The following is a 22,874-nucleotide window of genomic DNA, read 5'->3' on the forward strand; positions in this document are numbered from 1 at the left end:
TGGAGTGCAATGGTGTGATCTTGGCTCACTGGAACCTCCACCTCCCAGCTTCAAGTGATTCTCCTGCCTCAGCCTCCCGAGTAGTTGGGATTACAGGCACCCACCAGCATGCCCAGCTAATTTTTGTATTTTTGGTAGAGACAGGGTTTCGCCATATTGGGCAGGCTGATAATTTTTGTATTTTTAGTTGAGACGGGGTTTCACCATGTTGGCCAGGCTAGTCTTGAACTCCTGACCTCAAGTGATCTACATGCCTCGGCCTCCCAAAGTGTTGGGATTACAGGCATGAGCCACCGCACCTGGCTGGAGATCAGAGTTTTTGTTTTTTCTTTTTTTGAGACAGAGTCTCGCTCTGTCCCCCAGGCTGGAGTGCAGTGGCACGATCTCAGCTCACTGCAAACTCTGCCTCCTGGGTTCACACCATTCTCCTGCCTCAGTCTCCAGAGTGGCTGGGACTACAGACGCCCACCACCACGCCCGGCTAATTTTTTGTATTTTTAGTAGAGACGGGGTTTCACCATGTTAGCCAGGATGGTCTCGATCTCCTGACCTCGTGATCTGCCCGCCTCAGCCTCCCGAAGTGCTGGGATTACAGGCATGAGCCACCGTGCCTGGCCCAGAGTTTTTAAGGATAATTTGGTGGGTAGGGAGCCATTGGGTCAGCAATGCTGATTTCTCAGGTCGGAGATGAAATTACAGGAAGTTGAGGCTGTCCTCTTGGGCTGAGTTGGTTCCTGGGAGGGGGTCAGAAGACCCCATGAGCCAGTTTACTGATATGAGTGGTGTCAGCTGATCCATTGAGTGCAGGCTCTGCAAAATATCTCGAGCTCTGATCTGACGTTTGACAGTAGTGATGTTATCCCCAGGAGCAATTTTTGCAGCCTCCAGCTGCAAGACTCCTAAACAATAATTTCTAATCTTGTGGCTAATTTGTTAGTCCTGCAAAGGCAATCTAGTCCACAGGTGGGAAGGGGATGTGTTTAGGGAAAGGGCTCTATTGTCTTTGTTTCAAAGCTAAACCATAAACTAAGTTCCTCCCAGAGTTAGTTCGGCCTCCACCCAGGAACAAACAAGGACAGCTTGGAGGTTAGAAGCAAGATGGACTTAGTTAGGCCAGATGTCTTTCACTGTAACGATTGCCTCACTTATAATTTTTGCAAAGGTGGTTTCAAAAGGGCTGGGATTACGGGTGTGAGCCAACACCCCCAGCAGAAGCCCAAATTCTATGTCACCTCTTTAAATTTACTCATCCCTGAGTTTCTCCATTATCCCTGAGAGATACATGCTAATAAACATCCATCTTTCTCCTGTTAATTTGTCTTTTGTAGCAGGGTCCCCAGTGAGAACCTGGAAGGGGAGAAGAAAATGAGGAATTTTCCTTCCCCGACACAGTTAAAAGAGAAGAGCTCTGGCGGGATGAAGACCTGGGCCTGGAGCGTGTCTTGAACATGCCCAGCGGTTTTCTCCCATGTGAAAGGAGCTGGAGAGATTTCTCCCATCTCTAGAATTCCATGAACACATTCTGTTCCTTAATCTTTCCACTGATCCTGACTGATAATTGCACATACACAAAAGTGCACTTACTTGTAGATGCTAGGATATGTGGAGGTAGGGACAGTATTCCTAGTATATGTAAGAAGGGTATATATATCCAGTATCCTAGTATATATATCTAGTCACACATGCAGGAAGCAAGAGAGGCAGCTGACGCGGCCACCAAGGGAGGGGCCCCGTCCAGACCAAGCCCACAAGCTTCTCTTTCTTTTCTTTTCTTTTCTCCTTCCTTCCTTCCTTTCCTTCCCTTCCCTTTCCTTCCTTCCTTCTTTCTTTCTTTTTCTTTCCCTCTTCTCTTCTCTTTGACGGAGTCTTGCTCTGTCGCCCAGGCTGGAGTGCAGTGGTGCCATCTTGGCTCACTGCAAAATCCGCCTCCCAGTTTCAAGCAATTTTCTGCCTCAGCCTCCAGAGTAGCTCGTGCTTGTCACCATGCCCGGCTAATTTTTGTGTAAAAATTGGCCCCACGAGCTTCTTTCTATCCTCAATGAAAATACGTTGTGGCCGGGAGTGGTGGCTCACGCCTGTAATCCCAGCCCTTTGGGAGGCTGAGGTGGGCGGATCACCTGAGGTCAGGAGTTCAAGACCAGCCTAGCCAACATGGTGAAACCCCATCTCTACTAAAAATACAAAAATTAGCCGGCTGTGATGGTGCATGCCTGTAATCCTAGCTCTTCAGGATGCTGAGGCAGGAGAATAGCTTGAACCTGGGAGGTGGAGGTTGCAGTGAGCAGAGATGACGACATTGCACTCCACCCTGGGTGACAAGATCAAAACTCCGTCTTAAAAAAAAAAAAAAGAAAGAAAGAAAGAAAAGAAAATATGTAGTAGAAACAGCAACTGTGTTGGCTGGACACAGTGGCACATACCTGTAATCCTAGCACTCTGGGAGGCTGAGGCAGGCAGATTGCCTGAGCTCAGGAGTTGGAGACCAGCCTGGGCAACATGGCAAAACCCATCTCTTTTAAAAATAGAAAGGAGAGGGCCGGGCGTGGTGCATCACTCCTGTAGTCCTAGCACTTTGGTAGGCCAAGGCTGGTGGATCACCTGAGGTCAGGAGTTTGAGACCAGCCTAAGCAACATGGTAAAACCCCATCTCTACTAAAAATACCAAAATTATCTGGGTGTGGTGGCATGTGCCTGTAATCCCAGCTACTTAGGAGGCTGAGACAGAAGAATCGCTTGAACCTGGGAGGCAGAGGTTGCAGTGAGCTGAGATTATGCCTCTGCACGCCAACCTGGGTGACAGAGGGATACTCCGTCTCAAAAAAAAAAAAAAAAAAGAAAGAAAGAAAGAAAAAAAAAGGAATAGTAACTGTGTTCTCAAATATCTCACGAGATGGTAAACGTTCATTTCAGCACAATTAGGAAAACAGCCAAGAATGAGGTGGCAAGAAGAGAAAGGAATTTTTTCAGCTTGATGCTCCTTTTCGTGCTAACTGTGCACTGCCCGGGCACAGGAGGCAGGGCGCCAGCTCGCCTCCCTTCCCTCCGAGCATTCCTCTGTAGCCTAGAGAGGGGCCCACCATCCCTCCCGTCCCTCCCTCTAGTCTCCCCTACCCCACTCCTCATCCAAGCTGAGAGGGGGCACATTCCCTCCAGTGAGGGTCCAGGCCCGGGGGGCCTGTGCAGGCAGGAAGGCAACCTGCCCACATAGCACTGCTGTGAGCAGGTAGGAAGCAGGACCGCGGGGATTAGGAGGCACCTTCTCTGTGCCTGATTTAAGCTGCACAGTCCCTCCAGGAAGCGCCAAGGGTGAGAGGTCATTGGGACCATGGGCCTTCCAGGATTGTCCTACTGTGGCCTTGGTGTCCACAGTGGGAAAGCAGGCAACGGTGCCATGTGTGGGTAAATGTCACTAAAGCATACGCCATGGTGAGGGTCCAGAGACAGGAATGCATCCTGCATTAGTCAGGGTTCTCCAGAGAAACAGAACCGATAGGATGGAGATAGATGTACATAGACAGACAGTGAGAGAGGGAGAGATTTATTTTAAGAATTGAGACTGGCAAGTCTGAAATTTGCAGGGCAGTCTGGAAATTCTAGCAAGAGATGATGATGCGGTGCAGCGTGAGTCCCAATTCAAAGGCAGTGTGGGGGCAGAATTCCTTCCTTCTTAGGGAACCTCAGTCTTTTCTCTGAAGGCCTTAAATGGATGCATGAGGCCCACGCACATTATGGAGGGTAACCTGCTTCACTCAAATCTACTTAGTAAAATGTTAATCCCATCTAAAAACATCTTCACAGACACATCTAGGGTGCTCTGTGACCACTGAGCCAGGCACCATAGCCTAGCCACATTGACACATAAAATTAACCAGCCCAGGTCCCAAAGCTCAGGAAGTATCATCTTGTCCCAGGGCAGATAACCCCACGTCCAGTGCCACCCGCACACCCCATGGTATTGGAGTTCCTGCTCATCGAGCTTCCTCACCTGTCTGAGCACACCTGGCTCAGGTGCAGCCGTTGTCCATCAGAGACCCGGAGCCTTCTCTTGCTCTCTCCATCTGGGCTCCCCAAGGCTTTGGTCTCTTCCATTGCTGACTTGCCCTGTTGAGCTGCGGCTCATCATATTTCTCTATTGTTGCCGTAGTTTTTGTGTGTGGAATTTTTTTGTTTTTATTTTTGTAGAGACGGGTCTTACTATGTTGTCCAGGCTGGTCCCAAACTCCTGGCCTCAAGCAGTCTTCCTGCCTTGGCCTCCCAAAGTGCTAGGACTATAAGTGTGAGCCATGGAGCCCAGCCAGTTAATCATGTTTCAACTGTTCATTGACTTCATTGAGAAATTACATATTTTGGCTGGGCACAGTGGCTCATGCCTGTAATCCCTACATTTTGGGAGGCCAAGATAGGAGGATCCCCTGAACCCAGGAGTTGAAGACCAACCTGGGCAACATGGTGATATCCTGTCTCTACAAAAAAATACAAAAATTAGCTGGGCATGGTGGCACACATCTGTAGTCCCAGCTACTCTTGAGGCTAAGGTGGGAGGATCACGTGAGTGCGGGGAGGATGAGGCTGCAGTGAGCAGAGATCCTGCTACTGCACTGCAGTCTGGGCAACAAAGTGAGACCCTGTCTCAAAAAAGAAAAAAAAATCTAATTTCAATTAAAATACAATTAAAAAGAAGGCCAGGCTCGATGGCTCATGCCTGTAATCCCAGCACTTTGGGAAGCTGAGGCAGGTGGATCATTTGAGATCAGGAGTTCAAGACCAGCCTGGCCAACATGGTGAAACCCCATCTCTACAAAAAATGCAAAAATTAGTCCATTGGTAGTGGCATATGCCTGTAATCCCAGGTACTCGGGAGGCTGAGGCAGGAGAATCATTTGAGCCTGGGAGGCAGAGGTTGCAGTGAGCTGAGATCATGCCACTGCACTCCATTCTGGGTGACAGAGTGAGACCCTGTTTCAAAAAAAAAGAAAATTATAGCTTTGAAGAATTGGCTTTTTTTTTTTTTTTCCTGAGACAGAGTCTCGCTCTGTCGCCCAGGCTGGAGTGCAGTGGCGTGATCTCGGCTCACTGCAAGCTCTGCCTCCCGGGTTCACGCCATTCTCCTGCCTCAGCCTCCCGAGTAGCTGGGACTACAAGCGCCCGCCACCACGCCCGGCTAATTTTTTTTCTTTTTTTTTGTATTTTTAGTAGAGACGGGTTTCACCGTGTTAGCCAGGATGGTTTTGATCTCCTGACCTTGTGATCCGCCTGTCTCGGCCTCCCAAAGTGCTGGGATTACAGGCGTGAGCCACCGCACCCCGCTCGGCTTTTTTTTTTTTTTTGAGACAGGGTCTCAGCTTTTTAGTCTGTCACCCAGGCAGGAGTGCAGTGGTGTGATCTGCGCTCACTACAACCTGTGCCCCCCAGGGCTCAAGCAATCCTCCCATCTCAGCCTCCCAAGTGGCTGGGACCACAGGTATACACCACCACACCCAGCTTTTTTTTAAATTTTGTTTTGTTTTGTTTTGAGACAGAGTGTCTCTCTGTCACCCAGGCTGGAGTGCAGTGGTGAGATCTCGGCTCACTGCAACCTCCGCCTCCTGGGTTCAAGTAATTTTCCTGCCTTGGCCTCCCCAGTAGCTGGAGCTGGGAATACAGGTATGTGCTACCATACCTGGCTAATTTTTTTTTTTTTTTTTTCTGAGACGGAGTCTTGCTTTGTTGCCTAGGCTGGAATGCAATGGCATGATCTCAGCTCACTGCAACCTCCACCTCCCAGGTTCAAGTGATTCTCCTGCCTCAGTCTCCCGAGTAGCTGGGACTACAGGTGTGTGCCAACACTCCTGGCTAATTTTTGTTTTTGTTTTTGTTTTTCTTGAGACAGAGTCTCACTCTGTTGCCCAGGCTAGAGTGCAGTGGCGTGATCTCGGCTCACTGCAACCTCCGTCTCCCAGGTTCAAGCAATTCTCCTGCCTCAGCCTCCTGAGTAGCTGGGATTATAGGCATATGCCACCACGCCCAGCTAATTTTTGTATTTTTATAAACATGGGGCTTCACTCCTGACCTCATGATCTGTCTGCCTCAGCCTCCCAAAGTGTTGGAATTACAGGCGTGAGCCACCGTGCCTGGCCAATTTTTGTATTTTTAGTAGAGATGGGGTTTCACCATGTTGGCCAGGCTGGTCTCGAACTTCTGACCTCAGGTGATCCACCCGCCTCAGCCTCCCAAAGTGCTGGGATTACAGGAGTGAGCCACTGTGCCCGGCCCTAGAATTGGCTTTTATCAGTTAATAAACTTGAATGATTTGGAGACTAATTAGAGTGCACACTAATACAATATTTGAACAGTTCCAGCTGGGTGCAATGGCTTATGCCTATAATCCCAGCACTTTGGGAGGCCGAGGTGGGCGGATCACCTAAGGTCAGGAGTTCAAGATCAGCCTGACCAACATGGAGAAATTCCGTCTCTACTAAAAATACAAAATTACCCGAGTGTGGTGGCACATGCTTGTAATCCCAGCTACTCGGGAGGCTGAGGCAGGAGAATCGCTTGAACCCAGGAGGCGGAGGTTGTGGTGAGCTAAGATCGCGCCATTGCACTCCAGCCTGGACAACAAGAGGGAAACTCTGTTTCAAAAAAGAAAAAAAAATTGAACAGTTCCTGGCATGAGATGTATGAGATATTGGAGCAGTGTGTGAGAATGAACTCCACGCAAAATCAAAAGCAGGTGAGGGCCAGGCACGGTGGCCCAGGCCTGTAATCCCCGCACTTTGGGAGGCCGAGGCGAGTGGATCACCTGAGGTCAGTCAGGAGTTCAAGACCAGCCTGGCTAACATGGCAAAACCCTGTCTCTACTAAAAATGCAAAAATTAGCTGGGTGTGGTGGTGGGCACCTGTAATCCCAGCTACTCGGGAGGCTGAGTCAGGAGAATTGCTTGAACCCAGGAGGCGGAGGCTACAGCGAGCCGAAATCAGTGCCTTAGTTTTCAGTGCTTCTCGTTCATTTTTCTCAGTGAAGCCTCTCAGATCCTAACCATCCTTTAAGAACAACTCAAGTTCCTCCAATGTCATTTTCAAATACTCCCCCATGTACCATAGCTCTGGTGTGTGCTGTGCCCCATCTGGTTTACTGCTATCTTTATTTCCTGTGCCCCACAAGTGAGTGCTGGGATTACAGGCATGTGCCACCACGCCTGGCTAATTTTTTGTATTTTTAGTAGAGATGGGGTTTCACCATCTTGGCCAGGCTGGTCTTGAACTCCTGACCTCATGATCCACCTGCCTCCGCCTCCCAAAGTGCTGGGATTACAGGCGTGAGCCACCGCGCCCGGCCTACTGCAACCTGTTTTATTAGCAAGGTCTTTATGACCTCTATTGTATCTTGTCCTGACCTCTTATATCATCCTATGACTTTGAATGCCTTAACTGTCTGGGAATGCAGCCCAGTAGGTTTCAGCCTCATTTCACCCAGCTCCTATTCAAGATGGAGTTGCTCTTCTTCATACGCCTCACATATTTTTCCTTTTTTTTTTTTTTTTTGAGACAGGGTCTTACTCTGTTGCCCAGGCTTCAGTGCAGTGGCATGCTCTCAGCCTACTGCAGCCTCGAACTCCTGGGTTCAAGCGATCCTCCCACTTCAGCCTTCCAAGTAGCTGGGACTACTGGTGTGCACTATCACACATGCTAGTTAAAAATTTTTTTTCTTCTTTTGTAGAGACCGGGGTGGGGGTGTGTAGAGGGTAGTGGGGGATCTCACTATATTGCCCACACCGGTCTCAAACTCCTGGCCTCAAGCCTCCCGAAGTGCTGGGATTGCAGGAATGAGCCACCGCACCCAGTCTGGTCATGTCTTTCTTTTTCTTTTTTTGAGACAGAGTCTCGCTCTATACCCCAGGCTGGAGTGCAGTGGCATGATCTCGGCTGACGGCAATCTCCGTCTCCTGGATTCAAGCAATTCTCATGCCTCTGTGATACCCTACCTTGTTTTAACCTGAGTGACCCTCTCCTAGGAGACAGAGAGCTGGACAGACTCCACTTCAGTTTCTTCACTGGCAGCCCCATTTCACCTCCCTCCCTTAAGGCATAGCTAGTGTAAACTCAAAGCACATCTGGGAATGCACCTACTGATAAGATATTGAGGCAAGCCGCACTAGCAGCTCCTGGGGACAAGCGCGGTGGATGGCACCCAAAACCCCTGCATTTATCTCTTTGTGATAGTTTAAGCCCCCGCACCTGGAACTGTTTATTTTTTTAACCGCATTTGTAACCAATTAATTTTTTAACTTTTTGCCAGTTCTGCTTCTGTAAAAATTATTTCAGCTAAAATCCCCCCTCCCCTATTTAGACCATGGTATAAAAACAGAACTAGCTCCTTCCTCGGGGCCGACAGAATTTTGAGCATTAGCTGCGTCTTGGTTGCTGGCTAATAAAGGACGCTTTAATTTGTCTCAAAGTGTGGCATTTCTCTATAACTCGCTTGGTCACAACACCTCAGCCTCCCAAGTAGCTGGGATTATAGGCGCCTGCCACCATACCCAGCTAATTTTTGTATTTTTTTTTTTTGAGACAGAGTTTTGCTCTTGTTGCCCAGAATAGAATGCAGTGGCCCAATCTCTGCTCACTGCAACCTCCGCCTTCCGATTTCAAGTGATTCTCCTGCCTCAGCCTACCAAGTAGCTGGGATTACAGGTGCCTGCCACCACGCCCAGCTAATTTTTTTGTATTTTTAGTAGAGACGAGGTTTTACCATGTTGGTCAGGCTGGTCTCAAACTGCTGACCTCGTGATCCACCCGCCTCGGCCTTCCAAAGTGCTGGGATTACAGGCGTGAGCAATTTTTGTATTTTTAGTAGAGTTGGGGTTTCACCATGTTGCCGGGGCTGGTCTTGAACTCCTGATCTCAGATGATTTGCCTGCCTTGGCCTCCCAACATGCTGGGATTACAGGTGTGAGCCACTGCGCCCAGCCTAGTCATGTATTTCTATAAACAATTATATGTGCCTTTTTACTTCATGTATCTATTTTCCCAAGAAAAATGTTAATAAATCTGGCCGGGTGTGGTGGCTCATGCCTGTAATCCCAGCACTTTGGGAGGTCAAGGCGGGCGGGTCACCTGAGGTCAGGAGTTTGAGACCAGCCTGGCCAGCAAGGTGAAATCCCGCCTCTACTAAAAATACAAAAATTAGCTGGGCATGGTGGCAGGCACCTGTAATCTGAGCTACTTGGGAGGCTGAGGTAGAAGAACCGCTTGAACCCAGGAGGCAGAGGCTGCAGTGAGCCAAGATCATGCCAGTGCACTTCAGCCTGGGTGATAGAGCAAGACTCCATCTCAAAAAAAAAAATTAACAAATATTATAGGAAACATGTTGTAAAGAAAATAGACAGAATGGCTGCTTATTTGAATTAAAATGTACCTGTTTTTTTTTTTTTCTTTTTTTTTGAGACGGAGTCTTGCTCTTTCGCCCAGGCTGGAGTGCAGTGGCGCAATCTCTGCTTACTGCAAGCTCTGCCTCCTGGGTTCATGCCATTCTCCTGCCTCAGCCTCCCGAGTAGCTGGGACTACAGGCGTCTGCCACCACATCCGGCTAATTTTTTATATTTTTAGTAGAGAGGGGGTTTCACCCTCTTAGCCAGGATGGTCTCGATCTCCTGACCTCGTGATCCGCCCGCCTCGGCCTCCCAAAGTGCTGGAATTGCAGGCGTCAGCCACCGAGCCCAGTTTGTTTTTTTTTCTTTAGAAACCACTTTGGTGCTCAACACTGGGAGAAGGCCCCCTGTGGCCACACAGGTGTGGTTGGAGGCAAAGGTGGATTCACAGGGAAGCAAATGAGTCTTCGCCCCCTGTAAAGCCCCATACCTACCTCACTTTGAATTATTTTCCTAAGGACTCCTCACAGTATGCAAGTTTCAGGGCCCAGCAAACTTGGCCCATCCCTCTAGGAGAAGACCACTGATGGTGCATCTGTCAGGGGCACTTGAACCAAAGCGACTCCATCTTGAATAGGGACTGGTTAAAGTAAGACTGAGACCTACTGGGCTGCACTTCCAGGAGGTGAAGGCATTCTTAGTCACAGGGAGAGATAGGAGGTCGGCACAAGACACAGGTCACAAAGACCTTGCTGATAAAACAGGTAAAGAGGCCGGCCAAATCCCACCAAAACCAAGATGAGGATGAAAGTGACTGCTGGTCGTCCTCACTGCTCATTATATGCTAATTATAACACATTAGCATGCTAAAAGACACTCCCACCAGTGCCAGGACAGTTTACAAATGCCACGGCAATGGCAGGAAGTTACCCTATATGGTCTAAAAAGGGGAGGAACCCTCAGTTCCCACCCCTGTTCAGGAAACCTCATGAATAACCCACCCTGTGTTTAGCATATAATCAAGCGCTAACAATATATGTATAAGCTGCTGGGGGAGGAAGGCAGGGCAGGAAAGAAAAACAAGCAAACAAACAAACAAGTATAAGCAACTGAGCAGCCACACCGCTGGTGAGCCTGTGGAGTAGCCGTTCTTTTATTCCTTTGCTTTCTTAGTAAACTTGCTTTCACTTTATGGACTTGCCCTGAATTCTTTCTTGCTCAAGATCCAAGAACCCCCTCTTGGGGTCTGGATCAGGACCCCCTTTCTGGCAACACATCCCAGCCTTTCCCCTTTTTCTGAAGACAGACTTCAGAAATGAAGAAAAAGAAGGGTGGCTGCTCACGGTGGGTGAAAGGGCAAAGCAGCTGGCAGAGAAGGAACCTAGCTGATGACCCCAGAGCCTTCTGGGCCCAGAGTGGGATGGCAGAGCCTGGGCTTCTGTCTGCCCTGGACTTGCTGCAGCTGCTTCCTGGGCTCTGGGTGACCATGCACTCAGGTCCTCCTGTGGAACTCCTGCTGTCTTACAGGCCAGATGCAAATAAATGAAAGCTTCAGACTGGGGGCAGGTCTAGGTGTGGCCAGAGAGCCCCGGGCTGCTTCCTGGGGCCTGAACAGCATGTCACAGGGCCCCTGCCCTGCTGAGAAGGGCCCAGGCTGGGGGTAAGGTTCTGCTGTCGCTGCCTTGAAATTCTTCACTGTAATTTCTGAGCCAGGGACTTTGTCTTACTGGAATGGGGTCTCAATCCAGATCCCAAGAGAGGGTTCTTGGAGTTTACACAAGAAAGAATTCAGGGAGAATCCACAGAGTAAAGTGAAAGTGAGTTTATTAGAGAAGTAAATAAACCAAAGAATGGCTACTCCATAGGCAGAGCAGCCCCAAGAGCTGCTGGTTGGCTATTTTTATGGTCCTTTTTTTTTTTTCCCCCTAGAATCCGTTCCTGAATTATTTTGGTTATTTCTTGATCATGTGCTAAACAAGGGGTGGATTATTCATGAGTTTTCTGGGAAAGTGGTGGGGAATTCCCAGAACTTAGGATTCCTCTTCCATTTATTTATTTATCTATTGGAGATGGAGTCTTGCTCTGTCACCCAGGCTGGAGTGCAATGGCGTGATTTCGGCTCACTGCAACCTCTGCTTCCCAGGTTCAAGAGATTCTCCTGCCTCAGCCTCCCAAGTAGCTGGGACTACAGGCGTATGCCACCACACCTGCCTAATTTTTTGGTATTTTTAGCAGAGATGGTGTTTCACTATATTGGCCATGCTGGTCTCCACTCCTGACCTCAAGTGATCCGCCCACCTTGGCCTCCCCAAAGTGCTGGGATTACTGGCGTGAGCCACTGCGCCCGACCCCTTTTAGACAATGTAGGGTATCTTCCAAACGTTGCCATGGCATTTGAAAACTGCCATGGCGCTGGCGGGAGTGTGTTTTACCAAGCTAATATATTATAATTAGTGTATAATCAGCAGTGAGGAAGCCCACAGGTCACTTTCCCCGCCATCTTGGTTTTGGTGGGATTTGGCCGGTTTCTTTACTGCATCATGTTTTATCAGCAGGATCCTTGTGACCTGTGTCTTGTTCCGACCTCCTATCTCATCCTATTACTAAGAATGCCTTAACCTCCTGGGGGTGCCGCCCAGCAGGTCTCAGCTTCAGTTTACCCAGCCCCTATGGAGTCTCTCTGTTCCAACACCTCTTGACACTTGCGTCTGCATCTTGCAGTAGGCTCTGCAGATATGCTCAGTCTTGAATACTGAGCTTTTTTTGTCCCCTTGAACTTCCCTCCTTCGGCAAGTATCTCAGGGCCTCCCTCTTGTCCACCCTGCGGCCCACCATCTTTCTGAAAGAGGCGGCTCTGCAGCTGCACAGCACTTGGCCAAGACCTCCTGGCGGTGTGGACCTCTGAAGACACAGGAGGGATGTCCTCCGAGCTGTTCATGCCTAGACTTACCCCAGGCTCCCTCCAGCAATCAGCTCCAGTCCCGGGCCTGCCTGCCTTCCGGGAGGAGTGGGGGCCCACAGAGCTGCCCTTCCCCCGCTGTGTATGGACTCAAGGCACTGACGGCACTCGGTGGGCCACTGCGTAAACGGATGTTTCTGCAGTATTGAAGTCCAGTCAGGCAAACCGTGTGCATTCCTACGCACTGGGGAATGTGTCGCCCTTTCCTTACATCTTGGAGACCAAAGCCACCATCTGCACTTGTGGGTACATTGTGGCAGTGGTCGGTTAGGGTGGTCTTTCAAAGCACAGTCTGAAATGCAGACACTTGTGGGCGTCCCCTAAGGCAGGTGCCCTTTACCCGGAGGCCGCATTGGTCGCCTAGACCCGCAAGGCTCACCTGGGCCGAAGGTGTGGTCAAGCGAGGCCAAGTAGCCCAGAGGCCACCCCGAAGCACCTGTGGACATCATGAGTCCTTGCTGGGGTCCTCACACCGAGGGAAGACAGCGCCCAGGGTAAAGCCTCAGTTGCTAAGCACTCGCGCTGCAGCAGGGGGGGAGGCACGTGAGCATCCACTGTGCCGCCCAGGCCCGTGCCCACCCGGGCTCCGGAACCTGGGGAGGAAGGCTGCGAGGCTCCCGCGGGCTTACATTCAAACCGGGCACACACAGAATGGGGGCCTTCGGCTACGGGACGCCCGGCGGTGGGGTTACGGATGGTACAGCTCTCCCTCCCTGCGTGCTCGAGGCAGATGGTTTCGCCCGGCTCCACACACCTCTTCTGGGCGGCAACCGAGGGCGCGCAGGGGGCGAGACATGCGCTGAGGCCACGCCCCTACTGCATAGTCATAAGGCGGGAGGCTCTGCCTTCGGGGCGGGGCAGACAGCTCCTCGCGCTCGGGCGCGGCCGTTTGGGGGCACGGCCTAGCTCCTAGAGCGGGCGGGGCTGGAGGCGGGGCCGGCCACCGCCCGGTTCCCGCCCTCGCTCTCCTCCCACAGCGATTAGGCCCCGCCCCGCGCCCGCCGCCGCGCAGGGAGGGGCGGGGCCCGTCTCCGGCAGGCCCCGCCCCCTCTCTGAATATTGATGCGGCGCGCGTCGGCGTCGCCCTCCTCCCATTGAGCGAGGCTGTGTCGCGTGGCCCAGCGTCGGCGTGACGGTTGGACGCGGGCGCGGCACTGCGGGTCCCGATTGCTGCAGCCGCTTGTCAGTGTGATGAAGATTGGCACCCAGGTAAGCTGTCACTCAACCGCTCCGCCGCCGCCGCCGCCGCTCTCGCCGCCGCCGTCCCTATCAATCACACCGACCCGCGGCCGCCGCCCGCCGCCGCCGCTGCCGCCCGGGTCTGGAGGGCTGGCGCTGCCCCGGAGGGCCCGCATTTGACCCGCCGCCCGGGGCAGGGGGCGGGGAGGGGGCGCGGGTGGGGGAGGGGAGCGGGCACCCTCGGGGGAGGGGGCGCCTTCCGCCCAACCGGCGCGGGGGCGCGCCCAGTTGGTTTCTCAGTGTGGGTTGAGGGACGCGGAAATTTCTGGAAGGCGCCGCCGCCGCCGCGCTGGGCCCGATCGAAGCGCGCGCTCCTAACCGTCCCTTTCGGAGTGCGGCGCGCGCCCCGGCGCGGGGCGGGGGCGGGGGCGCGCGGAGCCTGGCGCGGGCGGGGCGACGGGCGTGAGGGCCGGGGGCGCGCGGCGGGGCGGGGTCGGGGCGGGCGGCGCGCGTGGGGCCGGTCGGGTCCGCGGCCTCGCGGGGTTCTCAGGGCCGGCGGGGCTGCTCGGAGGGTGCGGGGCGCGCGGCGGCGCAGGCGGGAAGATGGCGGCCGCGACCCCGGCCCCGGCCTCGGCCTCGGCCGTGGCGAGCGCGTGGGTCGGGGTCCTCGGGGCGGTGGGCGCGATGGGGCTCGTGGCCCTCAGCCGGGCGCCGGCGCGGGAGCAGCCCGGGGCTGCTCACTGACTGCAGTGTTTGGGGCCGGGTGCTGGGGAAGCGGTTCCGGCGTCCCGGGAATTGGTGGGAAGAGCCGCTTGTGTCACACGGGTCGTGGAAATGGATGACAGGAAGTGCCGGGCAGGGTCTGGGCGCCCTGTGGGTTTGCACCTTCCTTGTGAGGGAAATCGTGTCACTTAACGAAGAATGAAGAAACGCAGAGTCTGCTTTATGTCATCCTCGTGGCTCTCGAAATGCCTTATTTGGACAGTGGCTCTGCGACCGGACCAGTTAGGGCCTCCGTTCCGATGGCCGATTCCTGACGGGAGGCCCGAGGGTCCGGGAATGGCGGCCTCCTGAGGTCGGGCCCAGGGCAGGCCAGGCTGAGCGCGACGGCGGGGCTGCAGCCCTGGGGGGTGTTCCACCTGTGTGAGGGGTTCTCTTCCAACTCTACAGGAGTTTGCTTTTCAAAACAGTAGATGGTTTTTCCTTAGGAAGTGGTTCCTCTTCAGGATGAAAGAAACCCCCAGCTTTAGTTAGGTCTACTTTCATGATTTTTCCTGGCATACTGAAAAATAGGCTTTCTCTAAACATAAAGAAGAATCGAGGTGAAATGTGAACCTCTTTGCCAGTATAGTTATTGGTGATGCTCTTGCATTTAGTCATAATTTGGAAGATGGCAGGCTGACTGAAATGAGCCTTTCATCACTCTGCTTAATTTAGAGTGATTTGTGAATCCTTTCCTTGTACACAGGCGTACCTCAGATAATTCGAGTTCTAATCCAGACCACCGCAGTAAAATAAGTATTGCAGTAAAGCAAGTGACACAACAGTTTTAGGTTTTTCAGTGCATATAAAAGTTGTAATTACGGTATACTACTTAAAGTGTGCAGTAGCAAGCGTATCTATAAAAATGTGCTTACCTTAATTTAAAAATATTTTAGTGCTAAAAATACTAATGATCATTTGAGCGTTTAGTGAGTCCTGCTCGTTTTGTACTTGGACAATCTTGCCTCAGTGTGGATGGCTGCTGACTGATCAGGGTGGTGGTGGCTGTGTCAGTTACTTAAAATAAGGCAACAGTGAAATTTGCTGATTGATGGACTCCTTTAATGAAAGACTTCTTTGTAGCATGTGATGCTGTTTTCATAGCATTTTAACCACAGGGGAAATTCTTTCAAAGTTGGAGGCTATTCTCAAACTCTATCACTGCTATCCACTAAGTTGATGTGATATTCCAAATGTTTTGTTGTCATTTCCACAATGCACAGCGTCTTCACTAGGAATAGATTCCATTTCAAGAAACCACTTTCTTTGCTCATCCGTAAGAAGCAACTCTTCATTGTTTCCACCACATCTGCAGTTCCTTCCTCCACTGAAGTCTTGAACTCCTCCAAGTCATCACCAGGGTTAGAATCAACTTCTTCCAAACTCCTGTTAGTGTTGATATTTGACTTCCTTCCATGAGTCATGAATGGCATCTAGAATGGCAGATTCTTTCCAGAAGGTTTTCAGTTTACTTTGCCCAGATTCATCCGAGGAATCACTACCACAGCTATAGCCTTACAAAATGTATTTCTTAAATAATTAAGACTTGAAAGTCAAGATTACTCCTTGGATCCATAGCTGCAGAATGGATGTGGTGTTAGCAGACATGAAGACAGCATTCATCTCCTTGTGTACATCTCCATCAGAGCCCTTGGGTGACTAGGTGCGTTGTCAGTGAGCAGTAATATTTTGAAAGAAATCTTTTTCTGAGTAGTGGATCTCAACAGTGGGCTTAAAATATTCAGTAATGTGTTATTCCATTTCCAGAGCACAGGCAAGAGTAGATGTAACATAATTCTTCAGGACCCTAGGATTTTCAGAATGGTCAAAGACCATTGGCTTCAGCTTAAAGTCACCAGTGACATTTGCCCCTAACAAGAGAGCCAGGTTGCCCTTTGAAGCTAAGCACTGAGTTCTCTCTAGGTATGAAAGTCCTAGATGTCATCTCCTTCCAAAGGAAGTCTGTTTTGTCTATATTGAAAATCTGCTTTTTCGTCTCGCTGCCTTCATCAATGGTCTTAGCTAGACCTGGATAACCTGTTGTTGCATTTGTGTTAGTTAGCACTTGCTACTTTACCTTGTACTTCCGTGTTATGGGGACAGCTTCTTTACTTAAACCTCATGAACCAGCCTCTGCTGCTTCCAACTTTTTTTTTTTTTTTTTTGAGATGGATTTTCACTCTTGTTGCCCAAGCTGGAGTGCAATGGCGTGATCTTGGCTCACTGCAACCTCCACCTCCCGGGTTCAGCAATTCTCGTGCCTCAGCCTCTGTAGTAGCTGGGAGTACAGGCAGCTGCCACCACATCCAGCTAATTTTTTGTATCTTTAGTAGAGACGGGCTCTACTAAATGTTAGCTAGGCTGGGACTTCTGACCTCAGGTGATCCACCTGCCTCAGTCTCCCAAAGTGCTGGGATTACAGGGGTGAGCCGCCATGCCTGGCCCCCAACTTTTCTTCTGCATTTTCCTCATCTCTCTCAGCCTTCATAGGATTGAAGAAAACTTGGGCCTGGTTCTCGATTAGGCTTCAGTTTAAGGGAATGTTGTGGCTGGTTTGATCTAATCAGACCACTCATACTTTCCCCATATCACCAATAAGGCTGTTTAACCTTCTTTCCCTCCCTCTCTTTCTTTTTTTGAGACTATTGCCCAGGTTGTAGTACAGTGATATGATCATGGCTCACTGCAACCTCTGCCTCCTGGGTGCAAGCAATTCTTCTGCCTCAGCCTCTCAAGTAGCTGGGATAACAGGTGTGCAGCATGTGTGCAGCTAATTTTTGTATTATTAGTAGAGGTAGAGTTTCACCATGTTGGCCAGGCTGGTCTCGAACTCCTGACCTCAAGTGATCCGCCCGCCTTGGCCTCCCAAAGTGTTGGGATTACAGGTGTGAGCCAACGGACCTGGCCATTTTCTTATTCATGTGTTCAGTGGAGTAGCACTTTTAATTGCCTTTAAGTTTTCCTTTGTTCTGAGAGGCGATTTAAAATTTCAAAAATTTGTATATATATTTTTTTAATTTCAAAAATTGAAAAGAAACTTACTTTGCATTTACAACTTGGCTAAATTTTTTTCTTTTCTTTTTTTTTTTTTTCTTTTTGAGATGGAGTCGCTCTGTTGCCCAGGCTAGAGTGCAGTGGCGCGATCTTGGCTCACTGCAACCTCTGCCTCCCGGGTTCAAGTGATTCTCCTGCCTCAGCCTACCAAGTAGTTGGGACTATAGACGTGAGTCACCATGCCTGGCTAATTTTTGTATTTTTAGTAGAGACAGGGTTTCGCTGTATTGGCCAGGCTGGTCTTGAACTCCTGACATCAAATGATCCACTCGCCTTGGCCTCACAGAGTACTGGGATTACAGGCATGAGCCACCGCACCCAGCCCTTTTTTGTTTTTTTTAAAGAGATGAAGTCTCCCTATGTTGTCCAGGCAGGTCTCGAACTCCTGGCCTCAAGTGGTCCTCCTGCCTCAGGCATGATCCACTGTTCCTGGCCTTGGCTGTGTTTTTGAGAGATAGGGTCTCATTCTGTTGCTCAGGTTGGGATGCAGCGGTGAGATCATAGCTCACTGCACTCTTGACCTCTTGGGCTAAAGTGGTTCTCCCACCTCAGCCCCCTGAGTAACTGGGACTACAGGGATGTGCCACCATGCCCAGCTAATTTTGAAAAATTTTTGTAGAAGTGAGGTCTCATTATGTTGCCTAGGCTATCTCTTAAGTTCCTTTCCAGAATGGTGAATCCTTTCAAGCAGCCTTCCTGCCTTGTCTTTCCAAAGTGTTGGGATTACCCGTATGAATCACTGTTCCTGACCTGGCTAACTTTTTGATTCAAGAGTCCTAGCTTTTGGCCCGTCTTGTTTTTGGCATTTTTTTTTTTTTTTTTAGTTGGAGTTTTGCTCTTGTTGCCCAGGTTGGAGTGCAATGGCATGATCTTAGCTCACCGTAACCTCCGCCTCCCGGGTTCAAGCAATTCTCCTGCCTCAGCCTCCTGAGTAGCTGGGATTACAGGCATGTGCCACCATGCCAGGCTAATTTTTTTGTATTTTTAATAGAGATGGGATTTCTCCATGTTGGTCGGGCTGGTCTCGAACTCTGGACCTCAGGTGATCCACCCGCCTCGGCCTCCCAAAGTGCTGGGATTACAGGTGTGAGCCCCTGCGTCCAGTGACATGACTTTCTAACCAAGCTGGGTTTTGATTTTAAGTGGGAGGTGGTGTTTCTGTTCCTTTCACCTGAACACTTAGAGGCCATTGAAAGCTTATTAATTGGCCTAATTTCAATATTGTGGTGTCTCACAGAATAGGGGGGCCCACGGAGAGGGAGAGAGATGGGCAGAACAGCTGGTCAGTAGAGCAGTCAGAACACATAGCATTTATCCATTAAGTTCTCTGTCTAATATGGGTTTGTGACACGCCAATAAAATTACAGTGTGAACGTCAAAGATCACTGATCACAGATCCCCGTAACAGACATAATAATGACAAAGTTTGAAATAGTGAAGAATTACCAAAATGTAACACAGAGACAAAGTGAGCTCCTGTTTTTGGAAAATTGGCACCAATAGGCTTGCTTTCTCCATACAGGGTTGCCACAAATCTTCAACTTGTGAAAAACATAATATCTGCTGAGTGCGATAAAGCAAAACACAATAAAATGTAAAATGAGGTGCTTATAGCCGGGCGCGGTGGCTCACGCCTGTAATCCCAGCACTTTGGGAGGCCGAGGCGGGTGGATCACGAGGTCAGGAGATCGAGAACATCTTGGCTAACCTGTGAAACCCCGTCTTTACTAAATATACAAAAAATTAGCCGGGCATAGTGGCGGACGCCTGTGTTCCTAGCCACTTGGGAGGCTGAGGCAGGAGAATGGCATGAACCCAGGGGGTGGAGCTTGCAGTGAGCCGAGATCGCGCCACCGCACTCCAGCCTGGGCGACACAGCGAGACTCCGTCTCAGAAAAAAAGAAAAAAGAAAAATGAGGTGCTTATAGTCTATTGAATCTAAAATGCAGCAGTGTGTTATACCACTACAGATGCTCCCAGGGCCTCCTGGCACGCTGCTTTCTTACCCCATCAGTGAAGGATGCTTTTCACTTCAGACATTTAAAAGTGTGCCTTAGAACTGATGAAACATGGTCAGTGAAGTATGACTTGTTTCAAAGATTAACCTTCTGCGCTTATGATCTAAGTGTCAGCAGGTTCTGTGGTAATGATACTGGGTACAATGCATTTTGTTGGGATTCCTGTATTCTAGTTTATATGTAGTTAACGTTTCTCTGGCAGTAACTTTAGAAAAGTACTACTTGTGAGGCCAGGTGTGGTGGCTCACACCTGTAATCCTAGCACTTTGGGAGGCCGAGGTGGGTGGATTGCCTGAGGTCAGGAGTTTGAGACCAGCCTGGCCAAGATGGGGCAACCCCTGTCTCTACTAAAAATACAAAATTAGCTGGGTGTGGTGGCAGGAGCCTGTATTCCGAGCTACTCGGGAGGCTGAAGCAGGAGGTGGAGGTTGCAGTGAGCTGAGATTGCGCCAGTGCACTTCAGGCTGGGCGACAGAGCAAGACTCCATGTCCGAAAATAGAGAAAAAAAAATACTACTTGTAAATAGCAGAAATAGAAAGGTGCTACTTATGAGAAGTAACATCCTATTTGCGGCTTACACTTTTGTTGCAAATTGTTAAAACTGTCTGAAACTGTTTAGAAGGACAGCCTGAAACTGCTAAAGTGATGCAAAGCATAGACTCTGGTGGGGGAGGGGGCGTCTTAAATTTTCATGTCTGCTTGGCCTCTGGGGGCCTCTTAACAACATTTTAAAGGAAATAAATAGATTAAGAAGAGAACAAATTATTTTGAAATACAGTTATCAAAATACTATATTGAACCAAATTGGTGATAGTCCCATTTATTAGCTTAGTAACCGGATTGAGCTGTGGTTCTGGTAATTCATTTGGGAGTAGTGATGAGATTTCTGTGACGCTCTAATGCTTTGGAAAATACCTGTCGCTGTTCCTGCTAAAACTCCAGGGCTTATTGTCTGCCTTTATAATTGAAGGAGTGCTACATTTCAGCTAGAAGTTTTTGCCTTTTATCATTCGTGTTCACAAATACCAAGTTGATTTGCTCTCAGCCTATCCATTTGTAGGAATATATGTGTGTCCTTTCTTTACTTCCTCAAGTGATTATATTGATAACAAAAGAGACAAGGAAATAAAAACAGCACAGATAGGGGAACGCAAAGCCTAACAGTGTGCGCCCTTGGAGGTGAGGGTGAAGAAAGTGGCTGCAGGCCCTGGGAAGTGCCATCTTGCATCTGTGTGCAGCACTGAGTGGATAGCTGATGGTTCTGTCTTGTGTACACTGTTCAGGAGGACATGTAGAGTGGACATATCACATAGAAAAAGGTCAGTCTGGAAACTGTTAGGAGAAGCACTCAAGGGCTGAGAGGCGTGGTCCTTGGTGGAAAGAGGCAGCAGGCCTGGTGCTGGTGATGCCCTGCTCATGAGAGTGTGCAAAGTCTGGAGCCTGGCCTGTTCCTGCCCTTGGCAGATGGTAGCTCCTTGTTTTGGATTGTTAGCCCCTGCAAGTTTAGTTACTGTTTCTGAAGATTCACATAGAAGGCAGTGTGGTAATTCAGTCAATGTGTTGTCTGGCATGTGGTATAAAACTCCTGTTTAAAGCTCTGGTTCTAAGGCCATGCCTCAGGGACTTCAGAAGGGGACAGAGCAGCTTATTTTATTTTCTTACTTATTTTATTTAATTTTAATTTTATTTTATTTTGAGATAGGGTCTCACTTTTTCACCCAGGCTGGAGTGCAGTGGCGCGATCTCGGCCCACTGTAGCCGGGAGCTTCTGGGCTCAAGTAATCTTCCCGCCACAGCCCCCAAAGTAGCTGGGATTACAGGCACGTGCCATCACGCCCAGCTAATTGTACTGTTTACTGTCTGTGATTGACGCTGGAATGATTGGCTGTTTTAGTCGGGTTCTCAGGGTGGCAGGGAGCAGGCTGACTTCAATTTGGGTGGGTGGTGGGATAGGTGGTTCAGGATCATGCAGGGATAAAGAAAACAGGAGTCTATGGGATCCTTGGGACCACTGTATTGTTGCTGGGCCTCTGGGCAAATGGAACCATGGTTTGCGCTCTGGCAGGATCCAGTTCTGCACCAGGGCTCTTGGCCTTCGGCTTCAATTAGGTGGTTGCCCTCCACTGTCTGTTCCGTCTGCACACTCCTCTCACAGCGGGGGCTCACCCAGCCTTACCTGCCCTGTACTCTCCCTTTCTCAGCACCCACCTCAGAGAGAGTGCCTGAGCTCTTTCCCCTCACACTACCTCCCAGGCGCTGACCTTTGGGCTGGGGGCTGGCCTTGGGTGTTGCGGGGCTGCCTGGCCCAGGGAGTGGTGCTTGGGGAGGAATGAGCTTCTGACACCTGCACAAGGAAGGCCCCGTTTGAGCAGGGCCTGCCAGTGGGGTTGGGTCACTCAAAGGGGCTGTGGATTGGTAGGTACTATGATTGCAGTTTCCAGAACATAATGCCTGAGTGAGAGCATGTGTTTACATGTTCTCTCAGACATTTTATGAAGGTTTGTACATTTTTTTGCATTAAAAATGTTAGGAATTTAACTTGACAAGAAAAAGGAGCATAAGGCCGGGTGCAATGGCTCACGCCTATAATCCCAACACTTTGGGAGGCCACGGTGGGTTGATCACCTGAGGTCGGGAGTTCGAGTCCAGCCTGAACAACATGGAGAAACCCTGTCTCTACTAAAAATACAAAAAATTAGCCGGGTATGGTGGTGCATGCCTGTAATCCCAGCTACTCGGGAGGCTGAGGCAGGAGAATCACTTGAACCCAGGAGGTGGAGGTTACGGTGAGCTGAGATCGTGCCATTGAACTCCAGCCTGGGCAACAAGAGTGAAACTCCATCTCAAAAAAAAAAAAAAAAAAAAAGAAGTTTAATAAACATTAAATTGCTAAACTTTACATTTTTCTAAATTTAGTTACGTATTTGAGCATACTTTTTTTTCCCCCTACAAAACAGGGGCTTGCTCTGTTGCCCAGGCTGGAGTGCAGTGGTGCAGTCTTGGCTCCCTGCAACCTCTGCCTCCCGGGTTCAAGCAATTCTCCTGCCTCAGCCTACCAAGTAGCTGGGATTACAGGTGCCCACCACCATGCCTGGCTAATTTTTGTATTTTTAGTAGAGATGGAGTTTTACCATGTTGGCCAGGCTGGTCTCGAACTCCTGACCTCAGATGATCTGCCCGCCATTGCCTTTCAAAGTTCCAGGATTACAGGCGAGAACCACTGTGGCTGGCCTTTTTTTCCAGTTTTTTGTTATGGTAAAATACACGTAACAAAATTTACCATCTTAACCATTTTCAGTGTGCAGTTCAGTGGTGGTAAGTTCATTCATACTGTTGTACAGCCATCACCACCATCTGTCTCCAGAACACTTCATCTTGTAAAACTGAAACTCTATACCCTTTAAACACTGCCTCCCCATTTCCCCTCCCTGAAGCCCCTGGCAACCACCATCCTACTTCCTGTCTCTGAATTTCACTACTATAGGGACTTCATATAAGTGGAATTATGTAGTATTTGTCTTTTTGTGACCAGCTTAGCTCATTTACCATAA

General features: G+C 49.9%; 1 protein-coding gene and 1 long non-coding RNA gene across 3 annotated transcripts in view; one reads left to right on the plus strand and one right to left on the minus strand.

Moving 5' to 3' along the window:
- Positions 1-12,858, minus strand: LOC129052334 (uncharacterized). Its single transcript, XR_008517340.2, has 3 exons — positions 12,689-12,858; positions 3,986-4,956; positions 1-3,697 (listed from the first exon to the last, which is right to left on the minus strand). It is a non-coding gene; the product is annotated as an uncharacterized LOC129052334 (long non-coding RNA).
- An 87-nt stretch (positions 12,859-12,945) lies between these two features.
- Positions 12,946-22,874, plus strand: part of PKNOX1 (PBX/knotted 1 homeobox 1) — a 69,214-nt gene continuing 59,285 nt past the window's right edge. Inside the window, exon 1 of one of the 2 annotated variants that reach the window (XM_024239296.3) lies at positions 12,946-13,518. The gene's annotated coding sequence lies outside the window, so the exon portion shown is untranslated. The remainder of the gene's footprint in view (positions 13,519-22,874) is intronic. The other variant, XM_024239297.3, reaches the window with a different exon arrangement.

The sequence above is a fragment of the Pongo abelii genome, chromosome 22 (assembly GCF_028885655.2).
Source record: "Pongo abelii isolate AG06213 chromosome 22, NHGRI_mPonAbe1-v2.0_pri, whole genome shotgun sequence".
NCBI lineage: Eukaryota > Metazoa > Chordata > Mammalia > Primates > Hominidae > Pongo > Pongo abelii.